The 23,417-nt window shown below is 35.5% G+C and overlaps 1 protein-coding gene and 1 non-coding gene across 51 annotated transcripts in view; both read right to left on the bottom strand.

The window, feature by feature from the left end:
* The window catches only part of ABI2 (abl interactor 2), a 121,079-nt gene that overhangs the window by 65,037 nt on the left and 32,625 nt on the right, over window positions 1–23,417 (bottom strand). The gene's annotated exons all lie outside the window — the stretch shown is intronic.
* Window positions 813–919, bottom strand: LOC113598418 (U6 spliceosomal RNA). The gene has a single exon (XR_003419069.1). It is a non-coding gene; the product is annotated as a U6 spliceosomal RNA (small nuclear RNA).

Here is a 23,417-nt window from a genome sequence, read left to right as displayed (position 1 = left end):
GTCTCTCTCTATCTCTCAAAAAATAAATAAACGTTAAAAAAATTTTTAACATAAAAAAAGAAAAGAGACTGTAGTTCAGTAGAAAGTACATGAGCCTCTGAACAAGAAACCTTTTATTTTCATGTCATCTCTACTATTTACTTTACAAGGTATCAACTTGGACAAGATTAACAGTTTCTCAATTTCCTCAATTAGAAAACAAAAGAGATAAACCTCTATATCAACCATTCTAAGTAATGTGAATACCAAATAAGATAATGAATGTAAAACCACTTTCTAAAACTACAAATCATGATATGCTGTCATTATCTCTTTGAGTGCTCATTAGCTACTCAAAGTTCACTACATTCCACTCTCCTCTCTTTCCTACACAGTACAGGAGTCAAAATTAACAACCCTAGATATGTTTTTCCAGGGAGAGCAAAATTCTTTTGAAGAAGGAGCAGTCAACAAAATAATCAAATTATACTCAGTTTATCTTGCAAAGAGTTAAAGATAACTATATTAGCTTTTTTTTCTCTTTTCTATCTTAATCCTTAGTAATCTCTTTTTTTAATTTTATTTTTTATTTTTTAAAATTTACATCTAAATTAGTTAGCATATAGTGCAACAATGATTTCAGGAGTAGATTCCTTAGTGCCCCTTACCCATTTAGCCCATCCCCCCCCCACAACCCCTCTAGCAACCCTCAGTTTGTTCTCCATATTTATGAGTCTCTTCTGTTTTGTCTCCCTCCCTGTTTTTATATTATTTTTGTTTCCCTTCCCTTATGTTCATCTGTTTTGTCTCTTAAAGTCCTCATATGAGTGAAAAAAAATATGGAACGCTTCATGAATTTGCATGTCATCCTTGCGCAGGGGCCACGCTAATATTCTTTGTATCGTTCCAAATTTAGTATATGTGCTGCTGAAGAGAGCACAGTAATCTCACTCTTATCAATACTTGAATTAACAACAGAGTTGAAACCAAATCTGGTAGAAGATAAATACTTAAAAAAAAACCCACCATACAGACTTCTAGATTCTGATTATACACGTAAGGAGCCTGAAAGACACTATTCCATCCTAACAAATAAAAAGCTCAACACAATGACAACAATCAACAACTTTTCTTGAATTCACAGTAAAAGCAGCAAGTCATTAACACTTTTCAGAAATTACTCTAAATCAGAGTATTAACTCTAGAGAATAATTCAAAATTAAAACACTTAGAAAACTTATTTGATAGTATGCCTCAAAGGATCAAGGGGATGGATATCTGGACAAACAAATATTTTCAATGTACCTTTTTATATTGGATAGTATTTGAGATTTTTTGAAGAGCAAATATTATCATTTCATGCTCTGCCTTTGTTCCTAGTGAATATATGAAATCATGTAGCTGATTGATCATCAAAGATATGAGACCCTTTTATATTAGGTAGGCTTTGTGTATATCTACTTTTCCACAGAAGACTGAAGACCCTGTAATGTAAAATATATGAGAGATGCTTTTTGTGGCTGATATAACATTGATGTAAACCAACATGAAGTATGTATTTAGGGCATCATTCTTCTACATTAAAGTAAGGCAAAGGAACACTGTGAATTTTATAAATAAATTGCTATACCAATTGCTCTTTAAGGAAAAAAAGTTGGGAGTCCTTTAAAATCCTGATGTATCCTCATAATAGTGAAGTCATGAATATATCGAAGTCAGGAATATCAGCTGATGTGATTGAAATGAAAGAATATTCACATACATCAGAGAAAAGTATAGCTTACTTTTCTACAAGGGCATACATTTATTGTACATTCATGTTTACTAAATAATTGGCCTCAGTCTTGAAAACCAAAGAACGCACAACTCTCAGATGATTGTATCAGGAGAACAAAAATGCTTTTATTTTTTTAACATTTATTTATTTTTGAGAGAGACTGTGAGTGGGGGAGGGGCAGAGAGAGAGAGAGAAAATCCGAAGCAGGCTCCAGGCTCTGAGCTGTCAGAGCCCAAAGTGGGGCTCAAACCCACTAACCGTGAGATCATGACCTGCACGGAAGTCGGACACTTAACTGATTGGGCCACCCAGGCATCCCCAAAAATGTTTCTTGATTGTTTGTAATCTATTTTTTCACCAAGGAGCACACAGTGGTGTGCTTTATTTAAGTGCTTTATTTAGACCAAGTATGAACTTTATATATTTAATAAAACTAAATGGTTTCTAATGTATTAAAAGAAAAAAGTTATTCCTGAAACCCTTTAGAAGGAAAGGGCATAGATGACATGATCACCTATATAGAAATCCCAAAGAATTGACCAAAAAAATTCTTGGAACTTAATAAAAAGATTACATCAAGGTTGCAGGATACAAGGTTAACATAAAAAAGTCATCAACAGCTTTCCAGCAATGAATATAGTAGCAATGAACAAGTGGAATTTGATATTAAAAACAATATCACTTACATTAATAACCAAAAATATAAAATACTCAAGTACATATCTAACAGAATATGTCTGAGATCTATATAAGGAACATGGCAAAACTCCAACAAACAAAATCAAAGAACTGAATAAATGGATAGGAAGACTCAATACTGTCAAGATGCCCATTCTTCCCAATCTGAAATATAGAGTCAATGCAACCCCAACCAAAATACCAGCATATTATTTTGTGTATATCAACAAACTGATTCTAAAATGTAAAGGCAAAAGACACAGAATAGCCAATACAGTATTGAAGGAGAACAACAAAGTGGGAAGACTAACACTACTCAACTTCAAGATTCACTCTACAGCTATAGTAATCAAGACAGATATACTAATCAAGTATGGTACTGGTTAAAAATGGACAAAAAAGTTCCATGGAACAAAACAGACTAGAAATAGAACCACATAAAAACAGTTAACTATCTTTAACAAAGGAACAAAGGCAATACAATGGAGGGAAGACGGTCTTTTCAACAAATGGTCTGAAACAACTGGACATTTAAATAAAACACACACACACACACACACACACACACACACACACACACACACACACACAGCTTATACTTCTCATAAAAATTAACTCAAAATGGATGATAGACCTAAAAGTAAACTGCAAAACTATGCAACTCCTGGAAGATAACACAGGAGAAAATCCGGGTGACCTTGGGTATGTCAATGACTCTTAAATACAAAATCAAAGGCAAGATCCATGAAATAAATAACGGATAAATTCGATTTCACTGAAATTAAAAACTTCTGCTCTACACAAGACAATGTCAAGACAAATGAGAAGACAAACCACAGACTGGAAGAAAATATCTACAGAAGACACAACTGATAAAGGACTGTTACTCAAAATGAAAACCACTCTTCAAAGTCAACAATAGGGAAAAAAAATCAATTAAAATAGGGACCAAAGACCTTCACACACACCTCATCATAGAAGACACACAGATGGCAATAAGCCCATGAAAAGATGCTCCACATCATATGCCATCAGGGAAATGTAAATTAAAACAACAACAAGATACCATTACACCTATCAGAATGTCTGAAGTACAGGACACTGATAACACCAAATACTGACGAGGCTGTGGAACAACAGGAATTCTCATTCACTGCTGGTGGGAATGCAAAATGGTACAGCCACTTTGGAAGACAGGTTGTTGGTTTCCTACAAAACTAAACATACTCTAACCAGATGATCTAGTAATCCAGCTTCTTGGTATTTACCCAAAGGAGATGGAAACTTATGTGTACACAAAAACCCATACAGAAATGTTTATAGTAGTTTTATTCATAATTGCCAAACTTAGAAGCAATCAAGATGTGGTACATCATACCACACTAAAAAGAAATGAGTTAGCAAGCACTGAAAAGACATGGAGTAACCTTAAATGCTTATTACTAAATGAAAAAAGATGAATCTGAAAAGGCTACATGTTGTATGATTCCAACAATAAGACATTCTGAAAAAGGTAAGACTCTGACCATGAAGGCAGTAAAAACAACAGTGGTTTGCCAGGGGTTGGTCAGAGAAGGGATGAATAGGTGGAACACAGGGGATTTTTAGGGCAGTGAAAATACTCTGTATGATACCATAAGGGATACATGTCATTACACATTTGTCAAAACCCACAGAATGCAAAACACCACGACTGAACTCTAAAGTGAAACTGTGGTCTTCGGGTGATTATGTGTCAAGATAGGTTCATCAATTGTAACAAATATACCAATATCGTGGGGGATGTTGAAATCTCTATACCTTCCTCTCAATTTTGCTGTGGACCTAAAACTGCTCTAAAAAATAGTCTTAAAAACAAACACAAAATCATTCTCTGTTGTCAGCTACTTTCAACACAGGCATATCTGTTTCAAATTTCACAAATGTCAATGCCAACAAAAGATGTAAAAATTGAAACAGACTCTTAACTATAGAGAACTCTCCTGTTGCCAAAGGGAGGTGGGTAGGGGATGGGTGAAATATGTGATGAGGATTAAAGAGTATTCTCATGATGAGCACTGACAATGTATAGAATTGCTGAATCACTGTACCATACACCTAAAACTAACACTGTATGTTAGTTAACTGTATTGAAATTAAAATTAAAAACAACAAAGTTTTAAAAGATACAAAAATTATACTGTCATCAAACTTATATAAAATTAGAATTATGCTTATAAATTATACCAGAAATTAAATTTATTTTTAAAATTTTAACAGATACCCTACAGTTGAAGGTAACAAAACTCCAATTCCTCTATTCTGACATTTGCCAAAATTTTTCATACTACACCTAAGCAGATTATTCAATAAAGAGCCACAGATTATAGGATTTTTAAGGTGTCACATAGCATCTATTTAAGAATAACTATGAGAGAGACTAAATCACGGTATCCCAAATGAAAGTTCACAGATATTCCCCAGAAATCAGCAAATGTCTTTAATAATTTTTTGTACTTTAAATTTCCACAATAATGTATTTACAAAATTTTAAAATTCACATATTAACATTACATAATATAAATCCTCTGGAATTACTGAAAAACTAAGACACAAAGCAAATTCAGCTCTGCTTTGGGGCTCAACTGTGTCAGGCCAAAGTCATGCTACTTTAATTGCAAAGCAAATTAATGAGATAAAAGAGGCAAACAATATATAAATAAAGCATTCGCATCAAATGATGACCAAGTGTACACTACATTGTGCTGTACAAGCAATTAAAGTTTTTTAAAGGGTTTGCAATGGCTTAAATAACCAGGAGACTTGAGTCATTCCAAGGAACCCCCGAGAAGTCCATCGTACACTCTGTAATACTGCTCAAAATAATCTGTAAACGGAGACACCTGAGTGGCTCAGTCTATTGAGGGTCTGACTCTTAATTTTGGCTCGTCATAATTTTGTCGTTCATAGGATTGAGCCCCCACTGGGCTCTGCGCTGACAGTGTAGAGCCTGCTTGGGATTCTTTCTCTCCCTCACTCTCCCAAAATAAATAAACATTAAAAAAAAAGTTAGAAAAAAGAATCTATAAACCCACCACATATTCAAATTTCAAGGACTATTAAGTTTTGGCAAAATATTACCCATGACATTAGTGCTCCTGACTTAAATTTTATTAATTTAGTATTTTGTTTTGTTTATAAATTTATTACATATTTATAGTAATAAATATGTTACTAATAAATATGTCTTGTTACAAGATAGCTGTAATTTTAAGTGGCTTATATCTAAGTTTACGTTTGAACACTAAATAACATTAGCATAAAAATTACATTTATTTTTCAAAATAAATCAAGTCAATACAGGCAGTCAGATTTCTTTCTTTCTATTTAAAAGGGTTTGATCTTCACTTAAGCCTAAGAATTACTATGTCAGTTCATATGTAATTATGAAAAAAGAATGCAAATACAGTCCTGTAAGCATTAAGATAACAGCCCCAGAACACATGTAGACTAGGGAGATAAATACTTTTTTCCGATCTTGGTCCCACAGAATAAGATTGCATTCAATTAACTAGAAATAACTCATTAACCTATAATACTCATTCTTGTACAAAATTCACAGACAGCTTAGTAACTATTTTCATTAGAAGAGACAAAAATCTGGTTTACATAAACTCTATGAAACAAAAATAACAAAAAATGACACATAGAAGTAAATGCTGAAAATGAACACTACAATGAAGGAGAACTGTATGGCCACTGTTACAAAAAAAAAAAAAAATGTTGACCTATCATTCAATGTAACATAACTATCATATATATAAGACACTGCTCTCAGAGCTAAGGAATTTTAAAACATTGTATCTACTCTGAGGGATCTATTATGGGAGAAGACATATAAATAAATTACTAATGTGAATTAAACAAGGTTAATAAAAACTAAGAAGTACAGTGAAATAAACATAATATGATAGTATGAGGAAAAGGCATGTTGAAAACAATTATCAATTATGTCAAACACCTAGGTCGATTTTTAACCAAGAAAATAATGAATTAACATAGTATACACAGCTGATTCAGAAAAAAAAGTAATTCCCACAGATTACTTGTATTATACGTATCTTTTTAATCAGGTAAACCATTTTATGACAAGTCTTAAGTAAATGTGTAAAAAAAACTCTACTCCCTTATTAATCTTCAAATAAAAATATCAGGAAACTTTTACAACATTATTACTTTGCACTGATAACCAAAACAGGTTAACAATGAAGACATGAGTAATGTTTTCATAGGATAAACACCCTACATATAAACAACTCCCTATAAAAATAACTGTATATATTTTTCATTCTTAATTTGTAAAAAGCTTATTCTGTCTTGGCCTCTAAATCATGGGATTATAATACTGGAATCAGAACTTATTCAGACACCTCTAATTTTGGCTTAGCCATTAATTCTACCCCCAACCTATTACCTAATTCTCCCCATATTTGGGAGAGAGGCCATCCTCATCATCTTCTCTATCAGATCCTCCACCACTCAATTTGAATGTTAAAGAACATACATTTTCAAATATATAGCTACCCCTCCAATCCTTCAACACAGCAATTCTGGAAACACTTCAGCATGATCAACTAACACTATTCTGATACACCTGAGTCTGACACTATAAAACACTATTCTCTGGCTTATCAGGTCATAATTTACCCTAAAAACATACCTCTATTCCAAGGGTTTCACGATTCTGATCTAAGCTTATATAAATTCCACTATCTTTATAGCTCAGTAATGAGAACAGTATTGCTATGTATTACTGAGACGGAAATATATCTACAAAATAAGTGCAAAAGAGCCAGTTATGAAGCAATTTTAACACAATCATCCTGATTCTGTAGGTGCCTGTATGTAAAAATGAGCATAAGAAAAGAGTCAGAAAAAAATAAGCCCCAAAATACCAACATAAGTTTTCTCTGAATGTTGGGAATATAATTTATTTGGGTCTTTTCATAAAGATTACTTCAGGCAAGTATTAATTTTATGTGTCAGAAAAAAATAAAGCTATTACTTTTTAAAGTTTATGTATTTATTCTAAGAGAGAGAACAAGCAAGGGAAGGGCAGATGGAGAGAGAGACAGAGAGAGAGAGAGAGAGAGAGAGAGAGAGAGAGAGAGAGAGAGAGAGAGAATCCCAAGCAGGCCCCACGTGGTCAGCATGGACGCTGATTTGGGGCTCGAACCCGTGAACTGTGAGATCATGACCTGAGCTGAAATCAAGAGCTGGACACTTAACTGACTGAGCCACCCATGCGCCTCAGAGGTATTACTTTTTTTTTTTTTTTAACTGTAACACATGCATTAATAAAAAGGAAGAGAAACTTAAGTGTTCCACCCTAGTCAACTCTAAGGAATATTTGTAAGGCATAAACATTCCAAAACAATTTTTTTAATTAAACTTTCTGAAATGTATTATACATTTGCATGCTTACTAAAACAGTTATTTGGGGCTCAAAGATTTTTTATTATTATTTCTAAGTCCAAAATGAAGTTGTAAAGGGTCGAGGTTGCTGCACATCTACTATGAATAAGTCAACCCAAGGACATTCATTAAGGTTTTATAAGAATCTAGTATAACAAGAACTGATATTCTAAGTTTGAGATTTTTGTGATCACTTCACCAGCATATTTACTAAAGTTGAGAATTTTTCCCCATAAAATGTTCAATAAAAATTGGTATCAGAATTTCTACTTTACCTTTAACAGAGAAACCTATTAATTACAAAGAAGCTACAATATCTTATTTCCTATAAAAGAAACAGTGAATAGTACTTTAACAGAGGTTGTTTTGCAGTTCCTAAGCAGCAATGTCTGATAAGTAAATGCCTGTGACTGACCTTTGCTATAAGTATATTTAAGTACTGACTAGATTACGGTTATATAATTTATGTACTAAAGGCATAAATAACACTTCAACCCAGCTATTTAATGTTCCTACTTAAATGAGATTAAGAAAAAAGAAAAAAACTTTTAGAAAAGAGGAAATTATCATAGGTTTACAGAAAAACATTACAATGTATGTTCTGTATAATAATCCTACAAAGACAGATTCTTACACAGAATAAAGTAACCTCCCTAGCAGGTCCCTATTATGCAATGATTAATCCTTCCAACTTTGCTATGTCTTTAGTTTCCCTCATGATACCAATTACTTTATACGTGGAGATTTTCCCAAAACCTGTCTTCAAACTACTTCTCTTCTTATCGTACTTTCACTCCCCAGAAAGAAACTTTATTCCTTCCTCAGCTATCAATTTCAAGCACAGAATTTTAAAATCTATTTACAGCTTACCTTACATCTCTGCAAAATCCATATTTTAGTTGACATAGCATCTCATCTTGCATATTATGCCAGCTCAATATATCCATAACTCATCACCTTACCCAAAACGACTTCTTAATTCTGTTCCTTATCACCATTACTCCATGATCTAACATACTTTCCAACTTTCTGTATCCTACACCTAATTAGTTGCCAAGATACTTATATTCAATCTGTGTCTTACATTCTTTCAATTCCACTGCCTACAATCTACTTCAGGTCCTCATTACCTTTCTAGTGCTACTTATACTGGTTTCCAGGTCAGCTGTAGTATCTTACAATCTGATGACTGTCCTAAAAATTCATCTTCCTAAATCAGTTCTGAAACCCCCATAGCTTCTTTATACCTACTTCTATGTGAACTCCCCTATTTATCATTTACAGCCTCCCTTAATATTGCCTAGAATTTATCTCCCATTCAACCCTACTAGGACCTTAGATTACAGCTTAATGAAATTTATGGTTCTCAAAACATAGATCATTGCTTCCTACCTTAGCCTATTTACTTTACCTGTAACCCATCAACTTCAACAACCCATCCCTTGCCTCTTCAAGGAAACCATCCCTGATTGTGATACTCATCATTTCTTATTGAGAACTCATTCCCACAGCATTCGGTCATCAGACTTAGAGCACATGTTTTATAATATGCGCATGTTTCATTGACCCAAACTCCCACGCCCCCTAGTGGTAAGCCCTTTGAGGGTAAGTACTATGCCTTACATATCTTCATATCACATTACACATGGAAGTTACGTATTATTTGTTGAGCTGTATCTACCTTAAGGTTTCAGAGAATCACGGTTACCTCTATCACCCAGTGGGGGTGGGGAGTGGGGAAGGAGAAAAAGTGCTATAAGGGAGATTTCCTGGATCTCCAGATGGTTTGGCACCATCCAAGGTATTCATGCCTTATTGTGTACCCCTAAGAAGAAGATTTACGCTTACTTCTCAATTTGATGTTCTGGGATTGGTACTGGGAAATACAAAGAGTAAGAACTTCACCCCCTCTAGAGCACCTCAAAACTATAATATCACTACCACCAGATTCCTACCATTATTTATTTTTCCTTTCTACTTCTACTAAATAGAACCACAGATTTGGCAGATATTGCATAGATAATGGGGAGGGGGGCAGGAAGAGAATGACAATATTTAGGGAGCATGAGTGGGAACATGCAGGAGACAGTTTTCCTCTACAGATAACACCCTGGAGATCTACTGTCAGTTTCTTTCTATTCCCAAGCATTAAATCTCTTGCCTAGTCTAGTCCAGTACATTACACTACCTGGAAAATAATACAATTATTTTTGCTCTGAGAATAAACTACAACCAGATTAGATAAAATATAGGTACTTAGTTCTCATTCAGTGTTAGCCCATCTAAAGTATTAAACAATTCCTTCTAGACCCTCCATGATATAATTTAATTCCATCAGTTTATTTTAATAATTTTGTTTTTTTTTTGTTTTTTGTTTTTTTGGAGAGAGAGAGAGCACTCAAGCAGGGGAGGAGCAGAGGGAGATGGAGAGGGAGAGAGAAAATCTTAGGCAGGCTCAATGCACAGCCCAGAGTCCAACATGGGGTTCAATCTCACCACCATGATGATCATGACCTGAGCCAAAATCAAGAGTCAGATGCTTAACCAACTGGGCCACCCAGGTGCCCGTTTTAATAAACTCTTATTCACTGAACACATATTACATGACATATACCGTACTATGCAGCAGGACATCAAAATGAATACATGTTCTCTGCACTCAAGAAGTTTCAGTCCAATACAGAGAAAAGCAAACAAAATATCAACACAAAATTTTCAAGGATACAAATGATATCCAAGTAGGAACACTATCCTAGACGACCATCCAAATAGTCTCAAAAATGGAGTTATTACTACCAAGCAAGGGTGAGAGAAGTTATTCCAACTAGGGAAAACAGCCTCAACAAGGACGAAGATGCATGAAAAAGAGTCCCTGGTTCAGAAAACATACAGTTCGGTATTATTAATGCATCATGAGTTCACTATCACCCCTGCATTAAGAGTGGGATGTGCTGGGGGCGCCTGGGTGGCGCAGTCGGTTAAGCGTCCGACTTCAGCCAGGTCACGATCTCGCGGTCCGGGAGTTCGAGCCCCGCGTCAGGCTCTGGGCTGATGGCTCGGAGCCTGGAGCCTATTTCCGATTCTGTGTCTCCCTCTCTCTCTGCCCCTCCCCCGTTCATACTCTGTCTCTCTCTGTCCCAAAAATAAAATTAAAAAACGTTGAAAAAAAAAATTAAAAAAAAAAAAAGAGTGGGATGTGCTGGAATTTAAGATTGGTATAGTAGCCGTTTTCCTTCTTACCAAACTGTTAAGAAGGTAAAATATCATTCGTGTAATTAACCTAATTAGGTCATGGCAGACTCACAGCATCTGACTCAATATGTGGCAGAGGGGAGTATTCTTATAATACCTATTTACTGAGCTTCCAATTCTGCATTCCAACAAATCTCATAACTAAACCAAATTTGAAAGAAAGACCCACCACTAAATTCCACTGAAATTCAAGTAATAGCTTCTAAAATATATGACAATCATTACACGCAACTGGAAAGTTTTTGCCAAAGAACGTGCAAAACATTGGAGATATACACCTACTATGCCTTCAGAATTGTTCAACTATTAGTTTCTATGATGCCTATGGAAGAATATATTCATGCTTTGCTTCCAGATTCTTGGATGGAGAATATAGTCTAAAAAAAAGACAGTATGGCATTCAAACTAGAATAAGTCATACATGACACAGTGAGACACAACATAATTCAATAAACATGGACAATTTACAAAAAAAAAAAATAACACAAAACAGACATGAACACGGGAAAATATTCCATACAAATGATGGGGATGGAGGAAGGATGACAAAAACAAAGCACTATTTTTACCAAGTAATTAACAAGGGGAAAAAAGTTTTTAAAAACATACCCACACTGTTTTAAATATGCTTTGTAATTATCTTCCTTTGGCAGATGAAGAGAAGCTCATGACAAGGATGCCAAATGCTTTTTTTTAATGTTTATTTTAAGAGAGAGCGTGTGTGCATGAGTGAGGGGAAGGGCAGAGAGGAGGGAGAGAATCCCAATCTGGCTCCACGCTGTCAGCACAGTGCCCGACATGGGGCCTGATCCCACAAACTGTGAGATTATAACCTAAGCGAAAATCAAGAGTTGGACGCTTAGCCAACTGAGACACTCAGGCACCTCGGGATGCCAAATATTCTTAAGAAAGCTAAAGTAATACTGAACCTGTAAGTATTATGGTATAAACTTATGGTAAAAAGTGCTAGATTCTTTTTTTTAATGTTTATTTTATTTTTGAGAGAGATTGAGCGGGGGAGGGACAGACAGAGAGGGAAACAGAATCTGAAGCAGCCTCTGCACCAGCTCAAACTCACGAACCCATGAGATCATGACCTGAGCTGAAATAGGATGCTCAACTGACTGAGCCACCCAGGTGCCCAAAAAATTGTGCTAGACCCTAAGGCTGTTATATTTTCCTATATTAGGAATAGAGTTAACTAAAAAATAAGCTCCTAGTTAGAAACAACAACAAAAAAAGGGAACTAAATGTGCAAAAATAAATTAAGCAAACCTGGGGCACCTGGGTGGCTCAGTCGATTTGAGTGTCCAACTTTAGCTCAGGTCATGATCTCAAAGTTCATGAATTCGAGCCCCACACTAGGCTCACTGCTGTCAGCCTGTCAGTGCACAGCCCACTTTAGATCCTCTGTGCCCCCTCTCTCTGAGCCTCCCCCGCTTGCACTCTCCCAAAACTAACTAAATATTTAAACATAAATAAATAAAAATAAAAATAAATTAAGCAAACCTATTATCACTCATTAAAAATGTTAATATTTTGCTATATTATGTAATATTTATATTTGCTATCTCATTGTTACACATTATATTTTCATTAATCATGGAAAAAATCTGTAAATGAGTACAAAGAAAATATACAGTATGCATTTAATTATGTAAAAACATTCACAGAGCAAGAATGGGGAAAAGAGAAGTTTTTACATCACTTAAAATATTAGGGTAACTTTTTCCTTTTGAAATATTTTTAAATGTGGTTATAATGTCATATGTACACTAAGCAAACATAAATTTTAAAAAGGGACAGGGGTGCCTGGGTGGCTCAGTCAGTTAAGCTACCAACTACTAATTTCAGCTCAGGTCATGATCTCAAGGCTTATGAGTTCAAGCCCTCCGTCAGGCTCCATGATGACAGTTCTAAGCCTACTTGAGATTCTCTCTCTTTCCCTCTCTCTCTGCCCCACCCTCATTTGCTTGTGTGCATGGGTGCACACTCTCTCAAAATAAATAAACTTTAAAAGGCGACAGATGAAATTAAAAGCACAGGCAACAAAAGAAAAAGCAGATAAAACGGACTTCATCAAAGTTTTAAACTTCTGTGCAAACGACCCTATCAAGACAGTGAAAAGGTAATCCACAGAATAGGAGAAAATATTTGTAAATCATATATTTGATAAGGGATCAATAGCCAGAATATATAAAGAACTCCTACAACTGAACAACAACAACAAAAACAAGCAACCCAATTAAAAAATAAGTAAAACACTTTGGGGTGCCTGGGTGGCTCAGTTGGTTAAGTGCCCGACTTTGGCTCAGGGTCATGATTTCATGGCTTATGGGTTCAAGCCCCCATGTCAGGTTCTGTGCTAACAGCTCAGAGCCTGGAGCCTGCATCAGATTCTGTGTCTCTGTCTCTCTCTCCCTCTCTGCCCCTCCCCCACTACACTCTGTCTCTCTCTCCTTCAAAAATAAATAAACATTAAACAATTTTTTTTTTTAGGGGCGCCTGGGTGGCTCAGTCAGTTCAGTGTCTGACTTTGGCTTGGGTCGTGATCTCACAGTTCATAGGTTCAAGCCCCACGTCAGGCTCTGTGCTGACAGCTTGGAGCCTGGAGCCTGTTTCAGATTCTGTGTCTCCCTCTTCCTCTACCCCTCCCCAACTTTGGCTCTGTCTTTCTCTCAAAAATAAACAAACATTTAAAAAAATCTTTTTTAATTTTTTTAAATGAGTAAAACACTTGATAGAGATTTCTCCAAAGATACACAAATGGCCAAAAAACACATGAAAACATGTTCAACATTACATCTTTAGAAAAACACAAGTGAAAACCATATGGTACTACTTCATATATATTAGAATGGCTATTACTTAAAAAAAAAATAACAGAAAATAACAAATGCTGGCAGCAAAGAAATTAGAACCCCTTTGCATTGTTGGTAGGAATGTACAATGGTATGGAGACTATGGAAAACAGTTTGGTAGTTTCTCAAAGAGTTAAACACAGAATTACTAATATGATTCAGCAATCCCACTTCTAGGTATACACCCAAAAAATCTGAAGCAAATACTGAAAAAGATACTTATACACTAAAGTCCACGGCAGCATTACTCACAACAGTGAAAAGGTAGAAACAACCTAAATACCTCTCCACAAATGAATGATAAATAAAATCTGGTGGAACTAAACAATGGGATATAACAGAACCTTAAAAACAAGTGAAATTCTGGTACATGCTACAACATACATGAACCTTGAAAACATAACATTAAGTGAAATAAGCAAGACATGAAAGACCAATGTTATGATTCTACTTATATAAAGTACTTAGGGGGTGCCTGTGTGGCTCAGTTGGTTAAGCAGTTGGTTAAGTCAGGAGACTTCAATTCAGGTCATGAACTCACAGTTTGTGGGTTGGAGCCCCACATCAGGCTCTGCTCTGGCAGCACAGAGCCTGTTTGGGATTCTCTCTCTCTGTCCCTCTTCTCACATTCTTTCTCTCTCTCAAAATAAATAAAGTTTTAAAAAATAAAGTAACTAGAATAGGTATATTCATACAGATAAATTATAGTAGAGATACCAGTGCTGAGAGGGGAATGAGGGACTACTGTTTAATGGGTACAGATTACTTCTTCCAAATTTTTTTCAGTTAGAATTAAAATATACTCCTATATCCCAAATCTAGCCATTACTAAGGTCTTTCATTAGCTACAGGGAAAGGGTGTTTAGTAACATCAGCATGAGCATGCTTCCCACATCAACAAGCAGTGACTGATTTCTTCTATTTGTGATTATGAAATCAACAAAAACTACTTTTACTTCCCAGTGAAAATTTACCATTATAGTGCTGACACCATACTTAGCCACAATATATCAAGAAAATACTGAAGGAGACACAAATGGTTTACTACACATGAGCACATGTCATTTACAACACAGAACTCAAATTAAAATTGACAAAGAAGCCTTCACTATCTCAAAAGTTTCAAATTCAAAATTTCAAAATTCAAAAATCAAAAGAATTTCATAATTGCATGTAAGATCTCACCTCCATGATTACTATTTATCACTAGTCTCTTTTATAAGGATATAAGACTAAATCCTTAAGTCTGTTCCCACTTCTGCATTACTAGACTCATGCTGAATCTGAGTTGTCTCTAAGAAAGTCAAATGGAAGTGGGAACCTATTTGGGACAGAAGTCAAGAAATTTAAAAGACAATGGAAAGTATACTGTATTTAAAAGCATGGAAATGCAGAGCACTCCTGAATCCCCAATATTGCTTAGAAACAGCAGGAAATACAAAGTAAGTGCCCAAAAAATAGTTAAAATGAAAATATGAATGAGATGTAGAGTATAAAGAGAAGAAATGATGACTAGGAACTATGCTTCAGAACCCAACCTTCAGAGACTATGATAATGAGAAAGTAAACAATCTGTAAAGGACGAATGAGGTAGAACACCTGAGACTGCAATGTCACAGAAACCAAGATAAGAGACTGTTTCAAGAAGGAAGACATGGTCAGTGCTACTGAGAAGTCAGAAAAGATGAGGTCATATCCAGTGAATGGCTGTGGCAATATGGAATCATTTGATGAATTTGAAAAAAGTCATTTTTGTTTAACAGTACTGTAGAAACCAGATTAGAATGAATGTTAAGTGAAGGAAGCAGAGGTAGGTAAGTCTGTGGAAAATGTTTGTTCATACAGGGAATTATAGAAAAGGGACCAGAGCTAGAAGAAAATATAGGGTTAAAAAAAAAGTTTAAGATGGGAGATAACAGAGCATGTTTGCATGCTGAGGTAAATGATCCAAAGGGACAGGAACAGTTGAAGAGGCAAGAGAGTGTAAGCAAAGGAACAAAATATTTGAGAAAGAGCTCAAGTGGAGCAACTGGTCTTTGATAGAAGGAGAACAGTTCTATTAATGGAAAAGAGAAAAGGGAGAAAGTTGCTGCAGCTATAAGGTTTGTAGATTTAAAGGCAGAAAGATGAAGGAGATTTAGTCTAATGGTTTTAATCTCTGAAGTACGAAGCAGGGTAATCATATAAGAATAAAAAAGACAGATTTTGGATATAAGAAGAGACAGATGAGGATATGACAGAATTATTTCAGACGGTAAAAAACACAGATGATTAAATGAGATCATGCATGCCAAGAATTTAGCACAGAACTTGGCACAATGAAAGAGCTCAAAAAATGACAGCCCCTTTTATGTTATCTGATCTCTAGATGGAAAAAGTTTGCTAAATATAAAGCAATGGTCAAAAAGACAACCATGATCTTCAAAAGCGTTATACCACAAAATGTTTTAAATCATAAAATGAAGTTTCAAAATGGAAATAAACAAAAATCTATACCCAATGGTATAGAAAGAAAAATTAAAGTAATAAAAAAATTTGAAGACAAATTTGAGACAGAAAATTTAAAACTTCAACTCTGTAGAAGACAGTTACGTTAAAAAAATAAGCCACAAATTGAGAAAAAAATATTTACAAAACACACATTTGATAAAAGTCTGGCATCCAAAATATACAAAGAACTCTTAAAACTCAAGAATAAGTAGGGGCACCTAGCTGGCTCAGTTGGTAGAGCATGTGACTCTGGATCTCAGGGTCATGAGTTCAAACCCCAGTTGGGTATACAGCCTACTTAAAAACAAAACTCAAGAATAGTAAGCAATCAATTTTTTTAAAAAAGCAAAGATCTGAACAGATACTTCACCAATGAGGATATACAGATGGCTAATAAGCATATGAAAAGATTCAACATGTCACCAGGAACTATAAATTAAACAATAACATACCACTACACACCTATTAGAATGGCTAAAATACCAAACACCAACAACACCAAATGCTGAAAAGAATGTGGAACAAGAACTTTCTTTCACTGCTGGTGAATGGAAGACAGTATGGCAGTTTCTTACAAAACTAAGTATACTTTTACTATGTGATGCAATAACCATGCTCCTTGGTATTTACCCAAATGAGGTGAAAACTTAGGTTTACACAAAAACCTGCACAAGGATGTTTATAGCAGCTGTGTTCATAAATACCAAAACTTGGACGCAGCAAAAGTGTCCTTCAATAGGTGAATGGATAAACAAATTGTACAAACAAATCATACAATGGAATATTATTCAGCAAAGAAAGAAATGAGCTATTAAACCATAAAAAGACTTGGAGGAACCTTAAATGTACATTGCTCAGTGAAAGTAATCAATCTGAAAAGGCTACACATTGTATGATTCTAGCTATAAGACATTCCAAAAAAGGCAAAACTATGGACACAGTAAAAAGACTGCTGGCGGTTTGGGGAGGTAAGGAGGGATGAATAGGGGGAGCACAGGGGAATTTTAGGGCAGTGAAACTATTCTTTATGATACTGTAATTTGTCAAAATCCACAGAATACATAATACCAAGCATGAATCCTAGTCAACTTCAATGAATAATAATTATGGACATTGGCTCATCAGTTGTAACAAATTACCACACTAACGCAAGACGTCAATAATAACGGCAAGGGCGGGGGGGGGGGAGGAGGAAGATTAGGGGTATATGGGAACTCCCTATACTTTCATTTTTCAGTAAACCTAAAACTAGTTAAAAACAATGTCTACTTTTTAAAAAACCTACAACCAATAGACTTACGACAGAAAATCATTAAGAACAGCACAAAGGTAGAGCAATGGATAGAACAGGAAATTCATTAAAGAAAAAGTAACATAATAAACAAAAAGACGTGTAACCTCACTAGCAGAGCAGTTTCCTGCTTAAAGCCTGTAATCCAACATTTTTGTCTCCACCATTTACTAGCTATGCCACCATAAGCAAGGTTTTAAACTTTTCCAAGCATCTGTCTCTCAAGCGTAGTGTACTGTCTAGGATCAACAGCATCATATGGAACCCACTTGTTTGAAATGCAGAACCCTGGACCAAATCCTAGAATTACTGATTTAGAATCTGTTTTAACAAGATGCCTAGGTGATTCGTATGCACAGTAAACTTTGAGATGTCTACTCTAAGTCTCAATTTTCTCACTTCTAAAATGAAGAGATTACCATTTATCTCAGAAGACTATTAAAATTAAGATGAAACACATACTCAGTAGCCACCAAAAACTTGATAAAATGTTCGCTATTAACTATAGCAGTAATTGAAGCAAAGTAAATCAAAAGATACATCTTTTTTACAGCTTTAACCTAGTAAAAAATTTCAAAAACAACAATCAATCCTGGTGAAGGTAAATTAAGACAGATAACCATCCACAACTAGCTAACGATGTATTTGAGGTACAATCTCTCTGGAAAGCAATTTGGCAAGACTGTACTGAATATCTTTAAAATGTTCATACTCTTTGACCCACTTCTGGGAAACTATAATAAAGAATTAAAGAGAAATATGGACAAAAACTCTGTTCACAGATGTTCTCTGCAGTTATTTATAATAGCAAGTTTAATAAAATGAACTCCAGGGTAGAATCATAAATTAACTAAATCTTTTCTCCAAACCATGCTATGTTGGGGTCTCCTTTTCCTGCTCCTAAATTATGTCACCAGATTTCATAGCTTTTGTAGTAATTTTCAGGTATTAAAATAGTTTCATTATCAAACTTCAAAAGGATCATTTGAACCTAAATCAGAAATTCAATTTTCATTCTAATTCCTCAGCTCAAGCCTAAACTGAAAATTGCACAAACCAGAATTAGAAAGCAATGTATGTTCTTTCATTATTCTTCTACCTTGCTCTTCCACTCTTCCTGCCCACTTCATGATGCTACTTCTAGTTCATTTCTTCAGAATCAGAAGCAGCATGGTAGAAGAAAACAAGAGGAATGAAAGGAAAAGTGCAAGGACTTACGTGAGTAACACCAAATTCTGACCCTCTTTCATGTGAAGTACTTTATGGGTTCCTCAGAGATCCTCTGAAGGTGATTCATTCTGTGGCAAATTCCCATACTTGGATCTTAGCTTAGAAGGCAGGGGGCGCCTGTGTGGCTCAGTTGGTTGAGCATCTGACTCTTGGTTTCAAGCCCCATGTCGGGCTCTGTGCTGAGTGTGGAGCCTGCTTAAGGTTCTCTTTCTCTCTTCCTCTGCCTCTTCCTGACTCATACATGCCCTCTCTCTTAATAATAATAATAATAATTTTTTTAAAGGCACAAATCACATAGCCTCTTTCTGAGAGGGATAACTCCCCACAGCAGGCAGTTTTCTTCGGCAAGATCCTTAAAAGATAGCTCTATCCCAACTAACTTCTGCTCTACTTATTTTGTCCATGGGGAGAGAAATCAGCATTTTTGCCCCTCTCAAACTCTAGAAGTACTAGGTCCTCCCATTACAACCTCTTCTCTTGCTCTACTCCAGGATGGATCTAACCTTCAGACTTTTCTCAGGAAAGTCAGGCAATAATTTCATGCCCACTCCCATGCCATGCTCAATTCAACTAGGGTCAGGATCTACTCAGAATTCTCTCCCTGTACTTCACAGCTCAAGCATTTCTACAAATTAGTAAGCTTCAAGCTGGGGGTGAAATCTCAGTTATTTTAGCAGATAACCCCAACTGACATGACTGATTTTCATAAAACTCTCTTGACTTATTTGGAGATGAGGAGAAGCACAGCATTTCTATGCCCCTCTTAAAAGAAATCTTCATTCATTTACATATATGTGTGTAATGTATGTATGTAAAGAATGGCTATATATCCATAAATATGTATATTCATGGATATACAGAGAATAAGGGGGGTTAAAAAGCAGTTTCATCTTTCAACAAATCCTATATGAGTAATCTAACACCCTTTATTAAAATATGGAGATAACTGTTGAATATTGTCCTCACCTCTGGAGCCTGAACTATAACTCTAAGACAACAGGAAAAGTCTCATTTAATATCCTGTTACACAAATAATTGGAAACCATCTAAACATCCAACAGAGAAAGGATTAAACAAAATTAGCACAATTATATCATTAAAATTTTTGTATTAAAAATGGGCTCCCGGGTGGCTCAGTCAGTTAAGCGTCTGACTCTTGACTTTGGCTCAGGTTGTGATCTTACAGTTTGTGAGTTCGAACCCCACACTGGGCTCTGTGCCGACAACACGGAACCTGCTTAGGATTCTGTCTCCCTCTCTCTCTGCCCCTACCCCTCTTGCTCTCTATCTCTCTCTCAAAATAAATAAAAATAAACTTAAAGAAAAAGGTGATACCTAAAGGGTGCCTTTTGAGGTAAAGAAAATGTTGTAAAATTAACTGTAGTTATGGCTGCAGAAATCTGTAAAGATGCTAAGAGCCCCTAAATTTTATATGTTAAATGAGTAATTGCATGGTATGTGAATTATATCTCTATAAAGCTGTTATTTAAAAAAAAAAAAAGGATGATATACTAACATAATACAACACGGTGAACCTTAAAAACATATTAAGTGGAAGAAGCTAGACACAAAAGATCATATATTGTAGGACTCCATTTATATGAAATGCCTAGAACAGGTAAACCCATAGAGAGAAAGATCAAAGGTTGCCCTAAGACAGAGGGAGAGGGGGATGGGAAAGTAACTGACAATGGGTATGGGATTTCTTTTTGGAGTGATGAAAATGTTCCAGAATCAGATAGTGGTGATGGCTGCACAATCTTATGAATATACTAAAACCTACGAAACTGTACACTTTAAAGTGGATGCATTTTATGGTATGTAAAATAGATAATGACTCTAAAAAGTTAAATAGCCATAAATGACCAGTGACTACTATTATTGGACAGGAGAGCCATAGAAGATGCTTAAATTCAGAGCAGATCTTCTAAGAGCAAGAAACAGACTTTTGTTTTAAGCCATGTGGGAAGTATGGGTTGGGAGGGGAGGGGAAGCAGACAAACTTCTGAGTACCAAAGAAGTGTAAAACATTTGGACTGCAACCATTTAAAATATTTAAATACAAATTCAGATGAAAGTCTAAAAGCTATGGTCCAGGGATAGAGAACTTCAAAAGAATGTTCAAATTCTATGGATATAAGCTTCTAGGTTTATAAAAAGAAGAAAATGGTGCTTGCTCACTTCGGTAGCACATATACTAAAAAGAAATAAATGAACTACAACAGCAATTCTAAGACTATGCTATAGTATTTATTAAGAGCTGTTGGGCATGCATAAAATAGTTTTGAGGACTATTATATTTCATGAAACACTACATTTAGGTAAGTTAAAAGGTTTCTTCAATGCAAGACATCTCAGAACATTTAAAATTATATTGTGCCTTATAGGTTTAAAAGGGGGCACATTTTGCAGTATCCACTTTACAACACAAATATTTGTACACATTATGCAATGCTAGTTTGGGAAATACAGGACTACATGGTTACAATGATTCTGTCAACTTCAAAGTTGTAGGATTCTTAAAGACTTTTGGCTTCATTTTTTTAATTTAATTTGATTTTTCATGAAGGTAAATTAGTAATTCGTAAGAAAAAATAGTTACTTCTATTAAGAGTGATATATTTCTCTAAGTTCTTAACATTTTAGTCCTAAGGTTACAGAGAAATAAACCATCGTGTCAACTATAATATTCAAAAAAGATCATGCAGTAATCCACATTATGGAATACAACTACATACAGTTAACTAAAGCCTAAGTACGTACCAATATTATATCGTCGTAACTTCTGTGACGCTGATGTTAACAACTACTGATCCCTTCCACTCAGATATCAAAGTGGTTGGAATAGTGTCTTCCCTAAAGCCTACCCTTTCTATTTTATTGCACTGGTTCTTTTTTTTAATATAATTTATTGTCAAGTTAGCTAACATACAGTGTACACAGTTATTATTGCACTGATGGGCAAGTTTTCCCTAAAATATAGTCCATTTGGTATCTCACAAGTGCCTAAAATAAGTCACTTCTTTGTAAATTACATTAGCACTACAAAGAATTCAGTAGAGAGATTTTTTTTTTCCTTCCTTAAACACACTTACTTCATTTTTATTGGAGGTAATCAACTGTGCAGCAGGCATAGAATGTTCAAACCCTGCACATTCCAAAGAAAGGACTGGCCCTTCGTCAGATTCTGGGAGAAAAGGTGTAAGTCCTTGTAATACCTTGCCTGATAAGAGTATTTCTGTATACCTGGGGCCCAGGGCCATTGTTAGTTATGCTAACAATGTGACTTATGGTGAAATCCATTTTGTTCACCAGGGGCCCTAGGTCATGCTGTACCAGTCAGCTCTCTCAGGGTGGGAGCCAGGGAGCCAGAGTTAGAGTCAGCCACAAGGGAGCTCCATATCTATATGGCTAAGCTCCAATAAAAACAGCACACACCAGGACTTGGGCGAGCTTCTCTAGTGGCAATACTTCACATGTGTTGTCACATGTCATTGCTGGAAGAGTATACACTGTCACAACTCCACTGGGAGAAGAAAATTGGAAGTCCATATCTGTTTCCTCCTGGACTCCATGTTACATGCCTTTTTCCTTTGCTAATTTTAATCTATAATAAACAAAAACTGTGAACAATGTTCCTGAGTTCTGTGAGTCCTTCCAGCAAACTGTCAAACCTGAGGATGGTCATGGGGACCCATGACACACCAACTTACTATAGCTTGAGTGGAGACACTTCTCAGTTGTAAGAACTTTTAGAGAATACAAAATTCCAGTAACTACAGAAAATCATTTTTATAACTAAACACCTTTTACAGTAATGTTGTTGGTTGGCACTACACCAGTTTAAGGGTTTACACATTTCTGAAACAAGCTTCTGTGTCTCTATTTGAAACATTATGAACAAAAGAGATATGGTATAAAAAAAGATGTTTTCACCCCAAATGAAAAGTAATATAAAAGGCTACATGCAGGACAATTTGATCATTAAAATAAGTAGTGATAAAAATGGATTTTAACCCTATGAATAAAACAGGCTAAAAGCTAAATGAAAAATGGGACATATGCATTGTATCAAAGCATCGTCCCACAAGGTACTTTTTAATTGCAGAGAAACATTTCAAGAGTAACTTCACTAGTGGAGAAACCTGTCAGAAACAAAGTTCAGTCAAGTGAACAAATAAACATCTTCAATAACAAGACAAAGTGAATCATCAGTAATAGGACAAACTGCAATCAAGACAAACTTGACAGGAAGCAAGGAAATAACACAGCATCATTTCTGTGACATTTTTCTAAATGTCTATTTATCTTGAGAGAGAGAGAGAGAGAGAGAGCGAGGAAGAGAGGGAGAGAGAGAATCCCAAGCAAGCTCTGTGCTGTCAGCACAGAGGCTGACACAGGTCTC

The sequence above is a fragment of the Acinonyx jubatus genome, chromosome C1 (assembly GCF_027475565.1).
Source record: "Acinonyx jubatus isolate Ajub_Pintada_27869175 chromosome C1, VMU_Ajub_asm_v1.0, whole genome shotgun sequence".
Taxonomy (NCBI): Eukaryota; Metazoa; Chordata; class Mammalia; order Carnivora; family Felidae; genus Acinonyx; species Acinonyx jubatus.
This window is presented reverse-complemented; position numbering and strand designations above follow the sequence as displayed.